The sequence below is a fragment of the Solanum verrucosum genome, unplaced genomic scaffold (assembly GCF_900185275.1).
Source record: "Solanum verrucosum unplaced genomic scaffold, falcon-dt-bn FXZP01000062.1, whole genome shotgun sequence".
Classification (NCBI taxonomy): Eukaryota; Viridiplantae; Streptophyta; class Magnoliopsida; order Solanales; family Solanaceae; genus Solanum; species Solanum verrucosum.
The window spans coordinates 1,842,024-1,866,402 of NW_026020477.1; the positions used below are offsets into that span (position 1 = coordinate 1,842,024).

Below are 24,379 nucleotides of genomic sequence, written 5' to 3' on the forward strand. Positions count from 1 at the left end.
TAGCTTAATCCTACTCCAATCTATATCAGGTATTTTTCGATAAACATTTTTCGAATCTCTCTTTGAATTACTCCTTTCTTAAGTGGAATCTTCATTATGTATAAGTTATCAACAACTCTTTTTGTAGGATTGGATCAGAACTTTGAGATACAAAAAGGCAAAAGAAGATCGATCGATCGATCGACCACTCTATCACACTTGAAAATTGCAAGATATATTGAATATTAACTTTCTATTGCTTTCCAAAATCTCAAAGTTCTTAAATTGATACAACTAATGAGTTATTAATCCATTTTAACAATAAACTTCATGGTTCCAAAACTGCAATTATTATGAATATGGTTTTGATGTATATTAATATAGACATTTATGATTGTCTTGTATGAAACACTATGACACTTCAAAACATTTGTGTTTTAATTTCTATATGGTCTAGAAAATAAAAAATGTATATCACACAAAATAATTAGTTTTTGCTCTGTTGAACCAGTTAAAGAAGTTTTTTTATTTTTGTTTTCCTCTTTAAATTTCTATTTTAAAAAAAGTGTAGTGAACTTGTGTTATGTATTCTTAACTTCTTTTTTTCTTTTTACTTTCTTCTCCTATTTGGGCTATTCCTATGTGTAATTCAACTAAGATGCTTGCAGCCTAAATACTCTTAGTGGTCCGCCTTACATCATTAGCGTTACACATTGATATTAGTTTCCTTTTGTTTAAAGAAAATTACTATGAGTTGAGTGACCATATGAAAGTTGAGTGAAATGTGATTTTCTGTGATAATATGCACCATTTGTTAGATGAAATATAGTACATAAATTGTATTATCTTTCTCAAGCATCAACATAGCTACAAACACTAGATATGAAAGACATGAATAAAATGTTGTCAATGAACCTAATTCCAAGATTGGCGAACTTGCAGGAACGTTTTGAAAGAAAATGGCTCAAAATGAAACTGAGGAAATGTTAGATCACCTGAGAAGGATCAAGAGTGGAGGTAATCTGGATAGTGCCAAGATTGATCAAATTGAGGAACTTGAAATGGTGCTAAGAATTTTGAGAACCTTTATAAAGTATCATCGTGTTCTTTTTCGTAATTCCTTAGTCAAACACACAAATAATGCCAAATTGACTATGGCAATGCTTCCAGATCAATGTAAAACTAACCTTAATCTAGAAAGGCTAGAATCACATTTGTTGGAATTCTTGGAACGTAACACCATTTTAAGTGACAATTATGAGTTGAATAGTTTGATCTGCCAGACTATATGGATTGGCTCGAAAAGAATTTAAATGATGTACTGATGATATTACCGGAAGGGGATAGGTCTGACCCTCCTGAAGAAAACCTTGAAATACACAAATTTATAAAGGAAGTGAAAATTATTCAAAAGAAACTGAGATTTTTGACATACTTATATGCCACGGAGATAAATGGTTACGTCAACCATAAGAAGCTAGAATGTTTGGAGACTCGAATTCAGCTCATGGCCAACAATGTGGGACAACTTTGTCTTGCTATTTTAGGTTACGTTGTTTCTGATGAGGTCGACACATATGAGTATTATGATATCTTGTATAAATCTCCTTATCTATTATTCTTGATTGTGTTAGTGGAGCTGGAAATGAAGAAGATTTTTCTTAGTAAACTAAAGGCTTCAAAGTTTACTTATTCAAGAACTTTCAAGGACAAGAAATTACCAAAAGGATTTTTTTCATCATCTCCATAGTCTGTTGATGTATCTCAAAAAAGAAAACCTCGAGAACTTTCTTGATAGTGTCTCTGCTCAAAATATTGATGTGGCAATAGAGTTCTTGTTGGTTTTCCTTGATACTGATGTGTCAAATCATGTTATTAACGGTAAATGGTTCAATGAGGTTATGGAAAAAGTTGGAGCTATAGCAGGTGATGCTATATATGTCATACAAAAACTTCTTCCTAGCTCTATAAACAAAGATGATACTAGTAGAATATGTCTTTGCTCGATACAGATATTGGAGAAAGCTAAAGATATGAAGGCACAAGTGGAGACTTACTACAAATCCTTAAAATTTACTCCTCTCAGTTCTCCACCTTTTATGGATTGAGCTTTCTTGATTTTCTTTTAAGGAAACTGAATGAGATGTCAAAATATGATTTAGATTTCATGATGAAACCTCTTTTAGGTAATTTGGAGAAAGAGGTATCAACTCTTATATCCATTTTAGAGAAGGAGTTGTCATCTTTATCATCAATTTTCAGAGATGTCGCAAAGGTGCACCATGAACATAAAATTCCTAAAGATCTTCAGAGACGTACCATCAATTTGGCATATGATGTTGAAGTTGCCATTGACTCTATTCTTGTTCAGTATAATGTTTTGTTGCATATTTTTTGCTCACTTCCTACAATCTTAAAGGAGATCAAACAAATTAATGTAGGTAACTGAGATGTGGTCAGTAGACGTTGCTCTTAAGCCTTGCTATGTGGTAGCACCATTTAAATACCTGCCAACTCGACATAGCAATCTAGTGACTGATGAGGAGATAGTAGGTTTTCAGAATGACATAAAAAAGATTATTCAGTATCTGATTAAAGGTACAAATGAGCTAGACGTCATCCCAATTGTAGGCATGGGGGAACAAGGGAAAACGACAATTGCTAGAAAGGTGTACAATAGTGACAACGTTGTTTCTCATTTTGATGTTCGAGCATGGTGCATTGTTTCCCAAACATATAACCGGATAACGCTATTACAAGAGATTTTTAGTCAAGTTATCGGTTCCAAGGACAAGGGAGATAAGGATGACATCTTTCCCGACATGTTGAGGAAAAGTCTAATGGGCAAGAGATATCTCATTGTATTGGATAATATGTGGGATTGTATGGAATGGGATGACTAAAGGCTTTGTTTTCCAAACCTTGGAAATAGAAGCAGAATAGTAGTAACAACTCGACTTGAGAAAGTGGGTAAGCAAGTCAAGTACTGTATTGATCCTTATACTCTTCCATTTCTCACAACAGAAGAGAGTTGCAAATTATTGCAGAAAAAACTGTTTCAAAGGGAAGATTTCCTGCCTGAACTACAAGATGTGAGTCAAGCAGTTGCAGAAAAATGCAAAGGACTGCCCCTAGTGGTTGTCTTGGTAGCTGGAATAATAAAAAGAAAGAAAATGGAAGAATCTTGGTGGAATGAGGTGAAAGATTCTTTATTTGACTATCTTGAATGTGAGTCCGAAGAGTATAGTCGGGCTACTATGCAGTTGAGTTTTGATAACTTAGCAGATCGTTTAAAGCCTTGTGTTCTTTATATAGGGATGTTTCCAGAGGATGCAAGAATTCCAATGTCTAAATTGATAAGTTTATGGATAGCGGAAGACTTCGTGGTGAACATTGAATCTGCTGAAGATTACTTGATGGATCTCATTAGCAGTAATGTTGTAATGGTTTCAAAGAAAGAATATAATGGTAAGGTTAAATACTGTTAGGTTCATGATGTAGTACTTCACTTTTGCTTGGAGAAGAGTAGAGAAGAAAAGTTCATGCTGACTGTGAAGGGAAATCATAGCCAATTTCAACCTTGTGATTTGAAGGAAAGTCGAGTGGGCTTCAATTTGAGTAAAGAGCATTCTAAGTTTGCATCTCTAGGATCCAAAACACGGAAGGCTTTCCACCAACAGTTGAGGTCATTGATAACGATCGGAAAATCTTTTGATGGGATTCCCTTAAGATTTTGGATTCATAAATTGCGACTTCTTAAGGTTTTCGATTTGAGTTCCCAAGAAGTGAGTTATTTGTCTTCAGCTACATTGAAACCACTAAATCACCTTAAGTACCTCACAGTTTGGGTAGATAAATTCTATTTTCATCCAGAATCACATCTGCCCCATCTTGAAACTTTAATTGTGAATAATTGGAGTAATATAGTACGGTTACCAGCATCTCTTTGGGAAATGGGAAAATTAAGGCATGTTGAGATCTTTGAAGCTAAATTTCATAAGCATGGGTTCTTTGAAGTATCCTCTAAATTGGAAAATTTGAAGATATTAAAGATTATTGTTAGATTTCCAATTGATAGGGTGGATGTGTTATCAAGGAGGTGTTCTAATCTTCAACAACTTCACATCAGGTTTAGGGGTGATAATGATTCTTAGAGTCTTTTTATCTGACATTGGAGAATCTTACCCAACTTCAAATTCTTCACCTTTCCTTTGGAGGGCCCCTCGTATCTGCGTTACAATTGCCTTCAAATTTAAAGAAGTTGGTACTAAGAGGGACTCGTATTGAAAACATGGTTCCCTTCATTGTAGGACTATCAAGCCTGGAGTATCTCCAATTATGGAACTCAGATTATTTTGAATCAAAAGAGTGGTGCCTTGGAGATATCACCTTCCATAAACTTATGTTCTTGAACCTGACGCACTTACGTATCTCAAGGTGGGCTGCCTCGGAGGAATCATTTCCCCTGTTTGAAACACTTGTTATAAAAGAGTGTTACAATCTTGAAGAGATCCCCCTTAGCTTTGCAGATATTCCAACACTGAAACATATTAAGTTGATTAGGTGCAAGAACAAACCTCTGGAAGCTTTAGCTCTGAGGATTAAGGATGATGTTGAAGAGAATGAAGGAAACGACCGTATTGACCTCATTATCAAAGTAAGTAAAAACAAACTTTTATGTTTTGTATTTGAGTATCTACCTGCATCTAACTTGACACCAATATGTATAATACGGGAAACATGATTAGGGGCATCTGGCAGCTGTGAGCCAATCATGTGCCTCAACAATGGTATATATTTTTTCTTGTTTCTTCTTATGCTTGCTTTCGCGTAATTTCTCCATGTTGATCTCAAACTAACGAGGATGTATTTCAATTTGACAACAGCAGCAAAAGTACAGACAAAGTGGATGGAATTCTTTCTTAGCTAATTGTTGCAGCCATGCTCATACGCCGAAATGCCCCTCCTTTTTCTGTATGTTTCAGGTGATTGGAGACCAACATATATCAGATGATCTTTCGCTGTGATTTCTTGTTGTAAAATCATGCCTTTGTTGTCAAAACATTGCTTCTTGTTTGTGTTTTGTAATATAGTAGTTTGTTTCCCTTCATCTTACATCTGCAAAATTCAATGAATGATACAATTGAAAGCTGGTTGAATACAAGTATACCTCCCTATCATCAATCAATAGAATACTAAGGTGAATTGAAAGATGAGTATTCCTAAATGAAAGTTGTTTTGGTAGCTTAGTACTAAATAATTTAGGAGTAATCCATAACATACGTTTTACTTCATAAATACGTATTGAGTAGATGTACAAAAGCTATCTATGTTGTTCAAACTCTTCAAAAATGTCGCCAAGTGTATATTAGATTTTCCATTGCATTTTTAGAGGATCTGACATGTGTGCAACAATAACTTCAGAGAGTTTGAGCATCATAAGAAGCCAAATAGATATAACTTGTCAAACCCCTATTCTAACTTTAGAGAGTTTGAGCATCATAAGAAGCCAAATAGATATAACTTGTCAAACCCCTATTCGGTTTTCTAGGGAGGACAATGGCGGTGCCTGTAAATTTATAACTATGCCTCAATCATAAATAAGTTGGAATTGACTATATGGAATCTTGACTGCTCCGCTATGTTCGTTCAACTCACGGTCTTCATTATACCAGATAAAATAAGAGCAAAAAATAAGCTATATATATAAAACAATATTATAAGTTCTTAAAAAAAGACTAAATCCTACTCTCCACGGCTAGATATCATCTATATATGGTTCTTTATCTTCTATTGTCCTATATTTTTTTGCTAAGTATGCATTTATCCTAGAAATTTGTAAGTATTTCAAGATTCTTCCTCGTCTCCTTTTCAACCTCCACTCGCCATAGTTTCACACCTACAAACCGGTGAATCTGTAGATCGACACAAGACATGCCAAACCATTTCAAGCACACTTCTCTGTTTTATTCTGAATGCTACTTGCACTTCTAGCGAATATGGATCATTTTTAATTTTATTTAATATTATATGATCGCATATCCATCTTAGCAGTTGGTCATATTATAGTATGCTTGGTAAAACCAGATCACTCTATGCTTAGTCAGTGTCAGGCAGTTTGATTCAAAGACATCAACATGTAACCATAAGCCAGTAGAATTTGCAGATTACAAGAAGGCTTATGATAAGGACTTACATATTTGACTAGTTCTTGGATAAGTTCAATTCACATCTATGAGCGAGGATTCCTTTATCTATTGCTCGCTTCGATCGGACTCTGACAGCTTAGGGAAGAATGATGGGTCGCTAACAAGGCCCCTAAATGACCGCTCAGAAGGCCTACCTATTTTTTTTCCCAATCTGTCACTTGCTCGTCCCTCTCTCATGAAAATGGTCTCTCCGGGCTTTTAGAGATGAGGTTTTTTGGCGAAGCCAAGTCAATTTTGGGCCACCAAACCCTGCAACTGATGAGAAGGCCCTATGGAGTAAAGGGAAGAGTGTACATTGTCACACTCCCTGTCTTCCAAAGGTGCACGTGTAGTTCAAGATATATAAATTAAAGTTTATTTTTTAAGTTTTGGAAGTATGTTTAGGTACTTAGTTTTTTCTCCCTTCTACGAAGCTAATTTTGATACATATTTGCAATTATAAATTCAATAAAAAGTATAGGTTTGATTTATGATGATTTGGGTTATGTTCTTATACAAGTTTTATATTTTTCTACTTGGATATCATTGGAGTTGAGACTACATATTTAATGAAATGACTACCTATTTAATTTATAATTTTTCTTATTAATAATTTTACTATAAAAGGAAGAGAGTAAATTAGGAAAGAAACTGAAATTCTGTAATATTAGATTTAATTTGCATCCTTAAGATAAGAAGGCTGGATTTTAATTACATACAATTTTATATTCAACTTCAAAAAATAAACGGAAAAGGGCCAAAAAATACCCCTGAACTACAGGAAAAGGTCTAAAAATATCCTTCATCCATCTTTTGGTCTAAAAATACCCTTCTACTCATCTTTTTGGTCTAAAATTGCTCTTCCATCCACTTTTTTGGCTCACTTATACCCTTGCAACTAACAACCCTCTTTTTTTAAAAAATACTTATTATGTGTCATTTTCTTATTGAATGAAATAAAAATTCACCTCTATTAATTTTTTCCCATAATTTATCCAAATCAAAACAATATATCTTTTCAAGATCCAAGAAATATATATTTTTAAATCTAGTAATTTCTATTTTCTATAGCTTTTTTCAAAAAGAAAATTGTTTTAGATAATTAAAATATTTTTAAAATGTTAGTCAAGCCACAATTACAGGGACATATCATATTATCATAAATCCTAAACAAAGTCTATCTTTTTAATAAAAAAAATGATCATTTAATTTTTTTGACTAATAATCTCTGTAACAACTCACTGAAAAGAAGAAAAAAAAAATATTGATGTTGTAGGTTGTAGCCGGTAGGAAAAATAAAAATAGGAAAAGAGAGAGAAAAAATATAATATATTATGAATAAGATAATATTATTATGATCATAATATTATTAATTTGTTTATGATATATTAATTATTTATATTTTATTTAAATTTAAATGTAATTGATTAAATCTTAATTGTTAATTTTTCCTTATGCCATGTATCTTCAATCCAAGTAATAACTTGGGAAAAATAGAGAAAAAAATTGAGAGGAGTCGGATAAAAAAATGATACAATAAATATAAAAACTGTTAGATTTTTTTTATAAAAATAATTGAGGTCTTGAAGAAGTATATTCTTTTAGGCTTGGATAAATTATGGGGGGAAATCTAGTTGAGATGGAGATTTTATTTCATCCAATGAGGAGAATGACACATAATAAATATATTTTTTTTAAAATAAAAATAAAAATAGGGTTGTTAGTTTCAAGGGTATAAGTGAGCTAAAACGTGAATGGAAGGGTATTTTTAGACCAAAAGATGAGTAGAAGGGTATATTTAGACCAAAAGATGGATGAAGGGTATTTTTAGACCTTTTCCTATAGTGTAAGGATATTTTTGACCCTTTTTTCCGAAAAATAAAACATGGATAAAAAAAAAAAATATGCATCATCGTCATTGACTTAAAATTGTAATTAACAATTCAAAGCAAAGAAGAAAATGCTAATAATAGGTAGGAGAGAAATAATAGGGAATTTTTAGAATGTGGTCCCATCACATCACATGATAAGTTCACATAATTCATTACTTATTGTTGCTAAAACTAAACAGAAGAGGTAGTAAAGAAGTAATGTCCATTGGTAATTAGCCTAATATTGGAATTAATCTTTTTTAGTAAGGACAATATATAAATAACAAAGGTAACACTTTTCTATTGAAAATCAGTAAGTACTACATCATTGATAAAATTTATATAACCAAATCCAATTGTATGATAATAATAATTAGTTAAATATATGTAGATAAGAAAGAACTACAAACAAAAAGGATACCCAACAAAATGAATAGTAAAAAGGAAAAACTCTTGCAGCAACAATCTTGCCTGAGTCTACCTCATTTCATTCAATATTTTTGACCAGTTTCTATGTGCAGCGTGATTCATCTATCTTTAACATTCATCAATGAGCTAAGTCTATAAATTGATGGTGTGTGTTATAGATGATAAGTAGGTATGCCAAACGAAAACAAATCAACTGAGAATGCTTTTTGGCAAAGTCTAACTGATTTCATATTTATATTAACAAGTGAAAGAAAGAAAATGAAAAGGTTAAAATGAGTGAACAAGTAATGTAGGAAGCTAAAAGTGTCACGCCCCGAGACTAGCCCCTAGACGTAACACGGGACTTAGGGTCACAAGTGACCCCAAGCTAACCCTGAAGCTGGCATAGCACAAGCATACTGAAATAATTCTAAGTAAGCGGAAGCATAACTTATAGATGAATAAATCAAAAAGAGTTCAACTAAGAATATAATTGAGTTAAAATGTGGAACAACCCAAAAACAACTGAGTTTGAATCTATGTCTGAAAGCCTCTAATACTGATGAGATGCTGAGACAAGTCCCTAGCTAACTCTAAAATACTAAAACTAGTAACGAACTAACAAAACTAAAAGCATAAAGAAATGTCCTCAGATGATGACGACTCACCACTAAAGTTGTTGAGTACGGACTGGAAGTCGAGCTATGCGCAGTCTGCATGTTGAGTATCTGAACCTACATCATGCAAAGATGTAGCGCAAAAGTATGCGTCATTACTTTGAATGTACTGAGCATGTGAGATATATACTAAGCTAAACAATATAAAAACTAAAAATGGAAATAGATTTACTGAAGCATAAATGAAAACAAAGTTGGATGCTACGACCAAGTACTAATGATGAAGATATATCATGCTGAACTAAATACATAACAAAATATTGAATACAGGTCAATGCAACATGAATCTAACTGTGGGAGATACTATTAACCGACATAAACCACATGAGATAAACATGGAGTCCGATGTATACGTTCCATCGAGAGGACCCAATATACCTTGCAAGGGTGTAAAGGAATGATTGTGGCGTGATCACTAAAACTGATGCCCATTAGGGGGGATTTATAAACCTACGATGGCACGTAGTTTTGGGATTTGAGGGTACGCTGAACCCTAGTCCAACTCGGTGCTAAGTTTACTTCCAACTGAATATAAAGCTAAAACTGCAACTGTAACACTGAATAGCTCAAAATACTGATAATTCTCTGAGAATACATCATACATGTACCGAAAGATATGGCATTCAAATTCTGAAGCATGATTGTCTAACTAATCTGCCTAGCAAGTATAACTCATGAAATATGGATAATTACCACAAGATAGGGTTTCTAAGTTTTATACATAGGACTATTTTAATTCTCCAAGAAATGTGTAATAATATCATAGAAACTATAACAGCTAAATTTCAATGGATCCCTAAGATTTAGGAACGCTAGGTCTGAACAAACTATGGAGAAGCTGAAGAATTGAGTGAATTCTAGGGACCTAATGGATGAAAGGAACCCACTAGTGAAATCCCACATACTTGGTAAAGAAAACTACGGGGAAATCCTTTAGATTTCGGGGCTGAAATTGAAGGAGAGCTCTGCTTTTTCCTGAGAGAAAATTGTCCCCTCTTTCTCTTCTTTTTCTTTCTAAGTCTAATGATTTTAGGAGAGTGAATGTTTTAGGAAGTTTCTGACTAGTGTACTAGGCTTAGATGAAGTAAAACGATGTAGTTTAAGTACCTAACGCATAGGGGAAAAGACCAAACAACCCTGACTTAAAGCCGATGAAGTGCCTCTCACGAGAGGCTTCACGGGCTGTCTAGAGCATCATGGCCCATCTAGTGGGTCGTGATGATGCCCTGCCGACTGGTTTCACTAACACATGCATAATTTTTTACTCTGGCTTAGAATTAGGCAAACTTGGTGGCATTGCAAAGAAGACTCAAATATTTTTAATTTGACAGATGATTGGCCACCTAACTCATTTTGTGTTGAATGATATGATCATTTGAAGTTGACCCAAAACTCAAAGTATGATAAGTCTCTTCCACGGACGACTTCACAGTCTGTGTGAAGCTTCACATACCGTCTAGGTGTCTGTAGTCCTTCATAGTGACCTTGGGGTGCAACCTCACTATCTGGGTGACTTGTACAGACCCCTAGATGGGCCGTCCAAGTTACCACGGGCTGTCTAAGGCACCGTCTTGGTGACTCCTGCCCAGGCAGTCCCTGGATGGTCACTCACGACACCCTTAATGGACCGTGGAACCCTGAACGGATTGTCTAGGATGTCGTGAAGTGTCCATGGTCCATTTTGGGTTCGTGGACTTGCCCATTTTCTCTTTTTAGCCCTTTCTCGAAGTTTGAAGTGTTACAATATATCCCCTTTAGGATCATTCATCCTCGAATGAAGATTAAACAAGTTGAGTTTGGAGGGAAGGATTTGCAATCCCTACCACTGACTTTTAAAAATTGATATCTAAGTGAATTGAGTTTCATGAACATGCAAATATGTTGAATGCAAGGATAACTGAGGGAACACGATACTGAGACTGAATTTACACAAGATTAACTAAGAGACTGGAGAGGGACTATTACCTTAAGCTGAAACTGAATCGGAAGGAAAAAAGGGAGGATACTTGGCCATCATGGCTGCTTCTACTTCCCAAGTAGCTCCCTCTATGGAGTAATTCCTCCATAAAACCTTTAATGAAATGGCTTCCTTATTTCTCAACCGACAAACCTGACGATCAAGAATCTCAACTGGAACCTCTTCATAGGTGAGGCTATCCTTCACAACCACACTCTTTAAAGGTATTGTCGATGCCGGATCACCCACACACTTCTTCAACAAGGAAATGTGAAAGACTGGATGAACGTCTACTAGTTCTGCTGGAAACTCTAACTCATAAGCTACATTACCTACCCTTTTTAGGATTCTGTAAGGACATATATACCTGGGACTGTGCTTCCCTTACTTTCCAAATTTCATCACCCCTTTCATAGGTGACACCTTCAGGAAAACCCAATCATCGATTTCAAACTCTAAGTCCCTTCTCCTCATATCTGCATCGGACTTCTAATAACGATGAGCTGTCTTTGGTCTATCTCTGATGACCTGAACTTTCTCCATAGCCTCATGAACTGAATCTATCCCAATCAAGGTTGCTTTACCTACTTTAACCAACCAACTGGAGACCTGCATGTATGCCCATACAGTGCCTCATAAGGGGCCAAATGAATACTGGAATGGAAGTTGTTATTATAGGCGAAATATATGAGAAGTAGGTGATCATCCCAACTACCTTTAAAATAGATCACACAAGCTCTCAATATGTCCTCTAAGGTATGAATGGTATGCTCTGCCTGACCATCTGTCTACGGATGAAAGATTGTACTGAGATTTACCTGAGTACCAAGACCTTTCTGAAATGATTTCCAGAAATGAGATGTAAACTAAGGATCTCTATCTGAGATGATAGACAAGGGAACCCCATGCAACCTGACTATCTCGCTAATGTAGATTTTGGCGTAGTCCTCTGTTGAATCTCTCTAAGAAGTGAGCTGACTTAGTGACTCTGTCCACTATCACCCAAATGGAATCATGTTGTTTGCAAGTACGAGGTTAACCTATAATTAAATCCATGTTTATCACTTCCCACTCCCACGTAGGAATGCTAATCTCCTGAGTTACACCTCATGGTTTTTATTCTACTTTAACTTGTTGACAGTTAGGACACTTAGCCACAAAATCTGCGATGTCCCTCCTCATGTCGTTACACCAATAGACTTCCCGTAGGTTACAGTACATCTTAGTGGCACCCAGATGAAAAGAATATCTAGAATTATGGGCTTCTGTAAGGATCTGCTGCCTCAATTCACCCACATTAGAGACACATAAGCGACCTTGGTAATGAAGCACACCATCTCCCCCTTGGGAGAAAACCTCAACTCTCTACTGATGAACTACACCTTTAAACTGAAGCAATATAGGATTACTATCCTGTTTCTCCTTAACCTCCGCCACCAATGAATATTCTGACCCATTCTGAACTATCACACCACCATCTGACGTGTCCATAAGGCAAACTCTTAAAGAGCAAGCCGGTGAACATCTTTGGCTAATTATTTCTTCTCTTCCTCAACATGTGCCACACTACCAATGGATAGTATGTTGAGGGCGTCAGCCACTACATTGGCCTTACCCGGATGGTACTGCAAATTTATGTCATAGCCTTTGAGGAATTCAAGCCATTTCCTCTGATGAAGATTCAACTCTTTCTAGGTGACCACATACTATAGGCTCTTATGATTTATAGTCATGAGTCGGGTAGTTCTTCTCATGGACTTTAAGCTACTTGGAAGCATAAGGTATGACCTTGTCCTGCTGCATCATCACACAACCTACGCTGACTCTGGATGCATCAAAATTAACCACATAACCACTCGAACCCTCTGGTAGAGTCAAGACAGGAGTTGTAGCCAACCTGTTCTTCAGTTCTAAGAAGATTTTCTCACACGCATCTGACCACTGAAACTTGATCTTTTTCTGAGTCAACTTGGGCAGCTATGGATGAAAATCCTTCAACAAACCTCCTGTAATAACTGACCAAACCCAAGAAACTTCTAATATCAGTCGAAGATGTAGGTCTAGGCTAGTTCTCTACTGCCTCAATTTTCTGAGAATCCACTCGGATTCCTTCGCTAGATATCACATGACCAAGGAAAGAGACCAATTGTGACCATAATTCACATTTTCTAAACTTAGCAAATAGCTAGCAATCTTTGAGGGTTTGGAAAACAACTCTCAGAAGAGTTGCATGCTCTTCCTCACTCCGAGAATAAATGAGGATATCATCAATAAAAATGATAACGAACAAGTCCAAATACTATTCAAACACCCTGTTCATTAAGTCCATGAAAGATGCAAGAGCATTTGTTAGTCCAAAAGACATAACCACAAATTCATAGTGACCATACCAAGTCCTGAAGGTTGTCTTTGGGATGTCATCATCTCTGACTATGAGCTGATGATAGCCGGATTTGAGGTTTATCTTAGAAAATTAAACCTCGATAATCCTCTCATTTTAATTCCTGTTTTTGGTGACTCAAGGTCTTATGCATCCAGGATTGTCATGGTTACGAGGGGGACTGATTGGAAGTCGTTGAGGGCATGTTGTTTGAGGTGAAATTGCCATTTAGTTGTTGCCTTAACTCTTTTGTTGCCTTTAAATTGCGATAATTACATGTGATGATTGTTTGATTTTCGAACCCCGAATTGTGTTTCATTTAGGAACACAAGTCAAGGTATTATTTTAGACATTTTGACAGAGTCAATTCTAGTTATTCCTATGTAGGTCCCACGATTCATGTTTGACTCCAAAATTGTTCTTTATCTATTTTATACGTTTTGGTGTTGAAATGACCATATTAATGTTGTGAACATATTTATGATAGTGTGGCAGCGTTCTGAGGCGGTACAAAAAGGAATACCTTCGGCATTGTGATTTGGAGCGTGTGTAGTCGACCCTAAAGGTAGGCTCGACTTTCCTTCTCTTATATTGAGCTAGATTGTGTAAATTCTTGTTGATCTGAGTTAATTTGGGGCGAGTACCTAGTTGTTCCTATTTTCTTTCTTAGATACCATGTTTTAGGCTTGATTGGCTCTATTACAGGTATAGTACCATGCTAGTTAGGGATTATGTGTTTATTTATATCTTGTGAGTTGACTTGTATATTGTTGTTATGGTATAATTGAGCATTATTGGCCTCAATATAGGATTAGATTAGTGTTTGCCTTAGACTTGTGATTCTTGCAGCGTATAGACCTTATTTCTTCTCCAACATTATTCAGACAGTTTAGCTCATTGTAGACAGAAGTAGCAGACTTCAGTCTGATAGTATGAGCCTTAGTTTAGGCGATGATGCAGCTTTGTCGATCTTCTATTCACCCTCTCTATTTATGAAATGACATTGCGATTTTTGAGGTTCCATACCTCATTGGGTGACTTGGGATTGCAGTGATTCAGGCTTGGAGCCTTGTTTTTATTTCTTGTAAGTGGATATCTTTCCATGGTGGTACTTTTGATTGATTGTGATGAGATCCTCTTCGAAATTGACACACCCCTAGGTTAACTTTTGCTAGCTCGGCGGTTGACGCCTTTGGGAGTTTACTAGTTTGTTGGATGACTTTTATTTTTTATATTTACGCCCATCGATTACTCTTTCTAGTTGGGCGGTGGGCGCTAATGTACTGTGAACTTACAGTATTTTTGATGCATTAAACTTAGAGTTTTGCACGAGTCTTAGACATTTTGTTAGTAAATGTGATGGTATTTTGATCTGATTTTGTAGAACTAGGTTTTGGAGCAGTTGGTATTCTAAGTGTTGAAGTAGCAGGATTTTGGTGACAAAAGACCTCACCTACGAGCCATCGTTCCTTCAACGAGCTGTAGGTGGGAGGCGTGGGTTGAATTCATGAGAAATGGAGCTAAGTGTTAAATGACGAATGCTACTGATGAGCCATAAGTTCTACTACGAGTAGTAGGAAAATTTAGAAATAAAACTCCAATCCATTTAAGACAATTAAACAAGACAGGCCGTGCTTAGACCTACAATCCATAGGTGATACCCGTCAATGGAACCCATTGGAAAATTGACGAACTGCTCATTGACGGAGTCACCTACGAGTTGTCGTCTCTACGACGAGCCGTAGATGGCCAACCGTAGGTGACACTGCCCAAGAGCGGATTTCCTTAGTATTAATTTTCCTACTTGGTTTAGGTCTTTTTTTTATATAAATATTAGTTGTAAATTTCGTTTTGGGGTTGTTAGTCATTTTGAGATACTTTATTTTAGCTTTGGGAATTATATTGCAAACACTTTTGGCATTTAATTCTTGAAGTTTGGTTTATGAAATTTGCATTTGGTCTTCAATTCACGATTCCAAATTTCATCTATTCTAATTGTAAGTTTATGATTTATATTATTAATCCTATTATGAATTGTGATAACTCAAGCATGAATAACTAAATCCACACCTAGGGTTGTGGGAACCATGAGTAATTAACAACGTAAAACTAATAACTAAGTATTTTTGAAATAGTGTTTATGCATGTATTGTTAATATCTTCGTTTTGAATGTTTAACGGTGCGCAACGTTAGAACTCGCCTCATTCCTACTTTCCCGACCAAGGAAGTAATGAATGAGAAAGAGATTAAACAACGAAGATTTAGCGTGATAATCTACTATCTAATAGCATAACCGAAATAATTTACGGCTAATTTGGGGTCAAGGGTAAGGGTTAGTAAAGCATATACTTGTAGACCGATCAAGTTGTGTGGTGAAATTCCCTACTTGGATGACCAATAACTTAGGAGATACCTAGCTTACAAACTTTGCATGTTAAACACTAGGAATGAGTTACTATTATTAGGATTACTAAGTTAAGAACTAGTGGGGAACACATGTGCCCTAGTTTCATATCATATTGATATTAAAAACTGTGAATTCTGCTTACTTGTTACTTGTTACTACAAATCAATCAAGAATCACTTTGTTTACAAATACCTCCTTTTGCGGATGTAATTTGACTAAACGTACAATCAACCATAAATAAGCCTAAGTCTAGACCATATTCCTCGTGGGATGGATCCTAACCTCAATTAGATTCTTTTTTTGACAACGCCTACTTATACTTCTTTAGGGATGTGAAATTTCGGATAGAAATACAAGTGGTTGATTACTTGTCCAAATTAGAGGAAGACGCTATGTTGAAGCTAGCTGATGGAATTGAGATAGCTAATGCGTTCCCAGATGAACAATGAAAAGAAAAGTGTCACTACATTTCTGAAAAGAGTATTTTCTCCAAATTTGGTACACTAAGGGAGATTATTAGCGATAGAGGTTCCCTTTTTTGTAATAGGTTGTTCAAGGCAGTTCTTGACAAGTATGGTGTTCGTCACAGTGTAGCAACTCCGTATCATTCGTAGTCTAGTGGGCAGGTCGAAGTGTCAAATATAGAGATTAAGCAGATCCTTGAAAAGATTGTGAATGCGAACATATGTGACTAGTCAAGAAAGCTTGATGATGCTCTATGGGCCTATCACACTGCATTCAAGAATCCCATAGGTATGTCTCCCTACCAACTTGTTTTTGGGAAGTCTTGTCACTTGCTTATAGAGTTAGAGCACAAAGCAATGTGGGCACTCAGGAAGCTGAATTTAGATTGGGATGCCGCATCAAGTCAAAGATTGAATGCGTTGAATGAGCTCGATGAGTTTTGCCTAAAAGCATATGAAAGTTCAGCCTTGTATAAGGAGAAAATGAAGAGGTACCATGATCAAAAGATTTACAAGCGTGAATTTGTTCTCGTTGATTTGGTACTTTTTTTCAATTCAAGGTTGCGCTTGTTCCCTAGCAAACTCAAGTCTAAGTGGACGGGGCCATTCAAAGTGGTATAAGTGTTCTCACAAGAAGCGGTTGAACTTGAGAATAAGAAATGAACGAGATTCAAGGTGAATGGTTAAAGGATCAAAGTCTATTTAAGTCAACCGAAAGAGGTCAAAGAGGTAATCGAAGAATGGGATCTTGATGAAGTCTAAGTAATCAAGGGATCTGCATCGTGTCACGACATTAAATCAAGTGCTACTTGGGAGGCAACCCAAGATGTAAAATCTAGCCAATTTTATGATTTCTTTAGTGATTTTTATGTTTTTGAAGGATTGTCTATTGAGTCCTAGTATTGGCTAGCTTAGGGTAGTATAGGGTCCGTGTCCAAAAAGAGTCAAGAAAATGTAAAAGGAAAGTCCTAGTGTTTGCTATACGTGTGCAAGAAAGCAAGGTAGATCTGGAAAAAAAATTGTAGGTGTGAAATGTCTAATGTTCCCATAGACGAGTCGTCGTTCAATCGATGGACCGTAAATGACATCCGTAGATCCCATGCATAATTTTGAATGTTACTAAGTGTAGAGGGTAACGATGACACCCATCAACGGACCATAGTTTTAACTATGACCGTAGACGGGAAATCATATGTCCAAACAGTGAGTTTGATTCGACCCAACCCGCGACATTAATAAATAATAACCTTCATTTTTCAAACTGTTCCCATTTCCCTCTTTCCCCAACCATTATAAACTCCTAAATTCAGTAAATCCTCCACATTCTCACCCCTTCACTTCCATTTCCAACCCCTCAATCTCCCAAACTCCATTATATATTCCTCTTCTCCCCCCATTTCTTCCACCTTTTTTCTTTTCTCTCATTTTCCCCTAAATATTTTTCTTCCAAAATCAAAAGTCACGGGTCTGGAGTCTACCAAGTTGGTTGTCAAAGGCTAAAAGAACACACTCACAAAACTTTGTACTTCTCTTGAAATGTATTGATTTTGAACCTAAACTATTCAATTTGTAGTTGAAATCAAAAGTTGTTATTTGACCTTGGGTATAAATTCTTTGTTGAAGTTGATACTAATAGTTATAAATACCCTTGGGATGATAGTATTGTGAGTGTTGTTGAGTTTTGATGTAAACATGTGGGAAATTGACTTCTAGTTGTGTTCTTGACTTAGGTTTTTTGATTTGATTGTTTGTCTCATGTTTAATTTTGTGACTAAAGCCCTAGGAATGACAGAATAACATGAATATATGTTGAAATGCATGTTCTAGAAATGATTTGGTAGTTCAAATGATAATATGTGATGTTGGATGAAAATTGAGAAGTGAACTGACACAGTAGTGACTGGCGACCTCAACTTACGGCTCGTAGGGCAACCTACAGACCGTAATTCAGGTTTCATTCGTCAGAAGCACAAATTAGTAGCCTAAATTATGAACGACGATTTGGCTTACGATCTGTTGTTCCATCGATGGACCGTTCTGGTGAATCATCGTTCCAACTTCTGGGACCTAAAATGTGACCGCCTTACTTACTGTTGGGCCCTACGGTCCGTAGGTGCTTCAAAAATATTTTTAGTTTCGTAGTTTATTTTTCTTCTTATTATTGTTTTGTTTTATATAGTTTGAGTACTGACAAGTCTTCCATAAGTATTATGGCGCCAAATAAAGCACACACTTACCAACGCAAGTATAAGTCCAATTCTGTTGCACTTTCACCTCAACAACTTATTGATGAGTTGAGTGGGTCTGAATTTGATCGGGACATGACCAGAGACTCTCTTAGGGTACCTAGGACTATGTGGTTACATGCTAGATAGCTTGAGACAGTCGTGGTGTTAGAGAGGGAGCAATCACCAATCCATGATGATGCCTTCCAGTCTGAGGAGGGGGTACGAAAGTCTAATGATAAAAATAGGGAGTCCCTGTCCAACTCCAGCTTAGATTCAGTGCATGCTTCAACTTCTGATGCTACTAGTTCCGGATTGGCCCATGAACCCCCCTCATCAATGCTAGATATGAGCCAATAAATGTGTCTACTGAGCCGAATAAATGGTGCGTCCAGGGAATGTTCCAGATATATATAGATGGGTTGTTTATAAATGAGCAGCAAAAACATCTCGGGCCATTAGTAAGGTGAGACGGGTGCTCACAGACAACCTTCACACAGTGTCGGACATTCATGAGCTTTTAAAGCAGCACAAATGTGAGTGGATGCCAGAGACTTCAGGGAGGTATAACCAGAGATGGTTAGGGAGTTCTATGCTTCCTATGCCGCTACTATAAAGAACGCTCTGCCACCGCGGGCTAAGGCACTGCTTAACCCCCACTTTTGACTACTTTGGTGCAGGTAATTCCCTTCAACTTATCGGAGGCCACGGAATGCCGGTTTATTTACGGCCCTTCACGTGTTCAGTCGATTAATACAGCTGAGTATGACTACCGTATGGCGGTTGTCTAAAATTGAGTTGTCGTGCGTGATACTGAGTATAGAGAGATCTTGCTATGTAGGATGGCGAGGTACATTGTTGATTAGGGGGGAATACCGGGTGGAGTCATGACATGACGTTACCTATAAAGAAGGTGACTCTAAATTTTGCATCCAAGTTCTGGTGGTTCATTATCCGGGCTAGATTTTCCCCACGTTGGCTGACAATATTGTGACTTAGGACAGTGTTGTGATGATTGCTTCGTTGATGGCGGGGAACGAGATAAATTTCTACCAGATTATGATAGTTAAGATTAATGAGAGGGCTTTCTGGGATAAGACCACATTACCATTTCCCTGTCTGATCTTCCACCTATGTAGAAAGGCTACTATTACAGTATGGGGATGCGATAGGTTGATTGAGGTGACAAAGATGGTTTATGTTGGGTGGATACGGGATGAGACTAACCCTGCGGCTCCATGAAAGGGTATCTCGGTTAATTTACCGCCTATGGGTGAGACACTTGATATTGATCAGGAAGAGGATGACACCATTCCTACCACTACTGTGGAGTCTGATATGAATGCTCCAACTTCCACTTCACCCAGCCCAGCTGTGAGCATACCACGTGCTCTTACTCCTACAACGATTGCCATGCTGCCACTAGCCAAAGTCCAGAAATTGGAGACTCAAATGGTGACTCTCTTGTAGCATATTAGACCTTGGATGAGAAATTTTGTATAGGAATCAAAAACACGAACTGAGAAGGCTGTTGAGGTGAAGATACAAGTAGTGCACCAGAAGATTGATGTTTTTGAGCTCCGGATGCTGGAGAGGCCTCAGCCTGGGCCTACTGTTTGTATAACTGCATTTCAGATGGAGCTGGCAAAAATCCAGGCTGATATTAATGTCTAGCCGTTGTAGACGCTGCAATGCCGGAGCCTGCCACAGAGGAGGATATTGGATATGTGGTGCTTAATGCACTATTTGGTAAGGATGAGCCTTCCCTCGACACCCATTGTGTGGCTAGAAAGTGCATACATACTTCTGGGCATACTACTGATACGGATGAGGGGATAAGGACTAGAAAGAGGGAGAGGTAGCAAGTTGAAGCAGCACAGCGACAGTTGCGACTTGATGAGGAGATATGGGAGTGTAGAGTGAGGTAGTTAGCTACCAGAGCATCTGCTTCGAGGGATACTATTATGGTGTTCCCCAGTTCTAGTGGAGGACACTAATGATGGTGTTCACCAAGTTATAGTTGAGGGCGTTATTGAAGGTGTCGCTCATGATGATCTAATGGATTCGGGACAACCGAACCCACCCTTTTCTTGATTGGTCTTCAACACTTACATGCCTCACGTTTGTCTCACCCTATGTCTTATATTTTTTGTTCATTGGAGGCATTGCACTATATTTTTTTGGTGGGGGTGGGGTGTATGGATTGTGAGTGTTAGAGTGAAGTATGAATAGCCCAACACAATCCTTCCTTGGGGTTTTCTTGCATGTGTTAATTTTCCCCAAGGACTTGTATACTTTATGTTGAACCGGCATGTTTAGGATAATATAAGTGTAGAAGTAAACTAAAATGAAAGCATGATGGCAAAAGAGCATGAAAAGTGATACCCTTCAAATTTTTGATATGTGTTATATCTATGTGCTTGATAAGTTGAATGTGTAGGATCTTTGTATGACATGATAGGAATTGATTAGTCAACATTACTTAAGCTATAACATGAACCAAATACATTGATGATTTGATAGTGAAACAAGGTGCCATGTGTGTGAGAGGTTGTTTGTATATTCATATAGTACGTTCCAATCTAGAACTTGCCCTGTTTTTCTTGCTAAGATGATTTAGACTGGGAATTGGGAAATGATCATAGGCCATTGTTGATAATGAGTCCACTTAAGCCTAAAAACAACCAACCAAAAGAATAATTGCTCTCTTCGATCCAAATGTTTGAGCCTGACAAATACATTTTTTTTGTCAATACACCAGGCTCACCTTCCCTAGAAAAATTGTGAAATTCTGTGTTGGCCCTGGTCACTCCTTGGACATTGTGCACCTCACACAAGCTAAAAGCCTAAGTTGAGGGTGGATACTTCAGAGATTACCTTGATTTTGTCCTTGGTCCTCCCTGGGACATCATGCAACTCAACTCATGCATAACACCTAAGTTAAGGGTGGTTATTATTAAGGAAATCAAGAAAGAAAGGGTATGAAAAGAATCGTGTGTACAGAAATATGAGAAAAAATGTGGAGAATGGTGTGATTGAACAAAAACAAACAAAATAACGAAAAGATGAAGTAAAAAAATTAAGAAAATATTAATCAAGCAATAATGTCAAGTCAAAGTCACACACATGCTTAAATAAACCATAAGGAAAACAGAAGAAAGCAAGGCGATGTCAGAATTGGTTGTAAAAGAGATAAATAGCCAATGTAATGTCCAGAAGAACATAAAAGTCAGTTCATAACCAAATATACCACACCTGACCTTGAGCCTACATTACAAGCTAAGAAAGTCCTATAGGGATCCTAAGTAAACAGTTTGGAAAGTCAAAGCATAGAAAATAAGGGCAAGCCTATGGTATTGAGCACAAATTGTATATAATTCGCTTCTAAGTGTGAGTGTATACTAAGTTCCTAACTAAACAAAGTCAATTTCTGTGTGAAAAAAATGATTTCTTTGTAATCAGGGCACAAGTTACATTATTCAAGAGTTGGTATCTTGTTGGTTGTTGTTTGTGTGTGTAAATGTGTGTTGGTATGTCTATGTCATGTACTGATCCACGTGAATTTGCTTGTTGAGTCTAAATAAAATATTTGCAGTGTACTGAAAACAAATAAAGAGGGTGTTTGTTTAGAAATGACATCTGATTGCTTGAGTTTTTAGGTTACTTATGTATAAGTTTCATTTAGAGTATGTCACGTCACTTAAGGACAACCAATGATTTTAAGTTGAGGGTGTTTATGGGAAATGGAGAAATGAGGGAAAAATTAGGGGAAATGGATGAAATCATTTCTAAGGGAAATGGAGAAATGAGGGGAAAATTAAGAGAAATTTTATTAGTCTACGTGGCAGTGGAACCCTATTGGCGCTTATGTGGCATGCAATGTGGCATCCACATGGCATTTAACAACTTTCGCTAATAAGAAGGGTAATTTTGACCCAATAGTTTAATGGGGAAAGGTATATTTGAGCCGAAATATAGTTTAAGGGTAAATATGAGCTATTTCTAATAGTTTAAGGATATTTTTTACCCTTTTCCATTTTTTAAAAGAAATTAAGAAAACTTTAATTGTAAAGATTTTAACAAAACTATGCCTAAAAAATTAGAGAAAAGGGCTCGAGGTTCTTATTTACATCAAGAAGATTTTTAAGGCATTTGAAGTGTCCGCTAACACATGATTACCCTACGACTTGAAAAACATTTATTTGACTAATTTGGAAACATGCTTAAAAATAAAATAATATACTTTAAAACCATTTGAAAAGGAATTAAACTTTAACACTTGAAACAATTTTTAAAAGAAAACTCGATGATAAAACCAAGTAAGAAAGGTAATGACAAAAATAAATCTTCATGACAAAAAATGGTTCATTTTAAGGGATTAAATTATATTAAACTAAACAAATAAAGTTAAAGTTAAACAAGAACAAAAATGCAATAAGAAAAAGTATTTAAAGCTATCAAATACCCGAAAATGGGCTTATTCAGCCCAAAAATCATATATGTCCGCTTGGGCTGATTTTATGGCCAAATTGCTGCTGAAAATTTTTGGGCTTTGGCCCAACACCTGTCCCTAAAGAGCAAACAAAATGGTTCTGAGGATTGGGCCTTGATTTGGCCCAAATACGTCTTTGTATTACTGTGTATATATGAGTGTATATTAGCCCTTTTTCTGCATTATTTGCTTCCGTTTGCCCTGTATTTCAGCTTCCCTTTCACTCAAACAACAATGGGGCTGACTCGAAGAAATTCAACTCGATGGAATGCAAGAATGGGGTCTAAAATAGACTGGGTAAATGTAACATGTAGAAGAAGTAAAGAAACAAATATTAATATGAGTAGGAGGAAAGTAGCATTCAAGGTTCATTAACAAGCACATTTTGTTACTACCAGTGAAGAAAAAATTGTAATAAAAAGCTTATAAAATACTAATGGACTTTACTGGAAATAATACATAACACTATGAATTAGTGAGATAAGGATCATCTATGCATAGGCTAATCATTTAGACATATAATAAGAAAAAACATTTGCAGAAAAGATTAAATGCAATGTGCATAAATTAGTGAATCATGACTTAAGTTTTCCCATTTGCAGTAGCTTATGGTGTCGATGTACACTAGCAGCAACAACTATATTAGAAACCTGCTATATATATATATATATATATATACCAGTTATGATCACTTTCGTGATTTGTAATATAACAAGAAACTGTTATTCTTATTGTGTCTAGTTGTATTGGCAAATTTACCATATTTATACAACTAAAGTTATATTCTTCAAAGGTTTTATAGGTATAAGGAGTACCTTTGTATATTGATAGTCCATCTAATAAACTACCCTTGACATGGTTGGACCAAGATTTCTTGGTTTTTCCATTCTATTCCATTAAAGATTCTTCCTGTAATTTTAGTAATGTTAGAAATTTCAAGAATCTTTTTAGCATACCTGGTAGATATGCTTTTCTTGATGGAATTTCTTCCACATTCTATTGAAAGTCTCAGATTGCTATCTGAACTTTCTATTTCCTGTGTTTTTCCAAATCGAATTTCGTATTCATCCGAAATTTGTGCATGTTTATATATATATATATATATATGATAATCTGATTTGGAACATTTAAATAACTAATTCATGATGATCTGTTGAAATTCTAGAAACCTAGGTCTGTTCATAATCATGGAATCAAGAATCTGACTGAATTCTAGGGACCTAATGGGCGAAAGGAACCCACTAGTGAAATCCCACATACCTGGTGATGAATTCCACGGAGAAATCTTTCTATTTCGGGGCTGGAACTGAAGGAACCTTGTTGCGTTCTT

The 24,379-nt window shown here is 36.4% G+C and overlaps 1 pseudogene; it reads left to right on the forward strand.

Annotated features, from left to right (window-relative positions):
- Window positions 1-938: 938 nt before the first annotated feature.
- Window positions 939-16,317, forward strand: LOC125809285 (putative late blight resistance protein homolog R1A-3; annotated as a pseudogene).
- The last annotated feature ends 8,062 nt before the right edge of the window (window positions 16,318-24,379 follow it).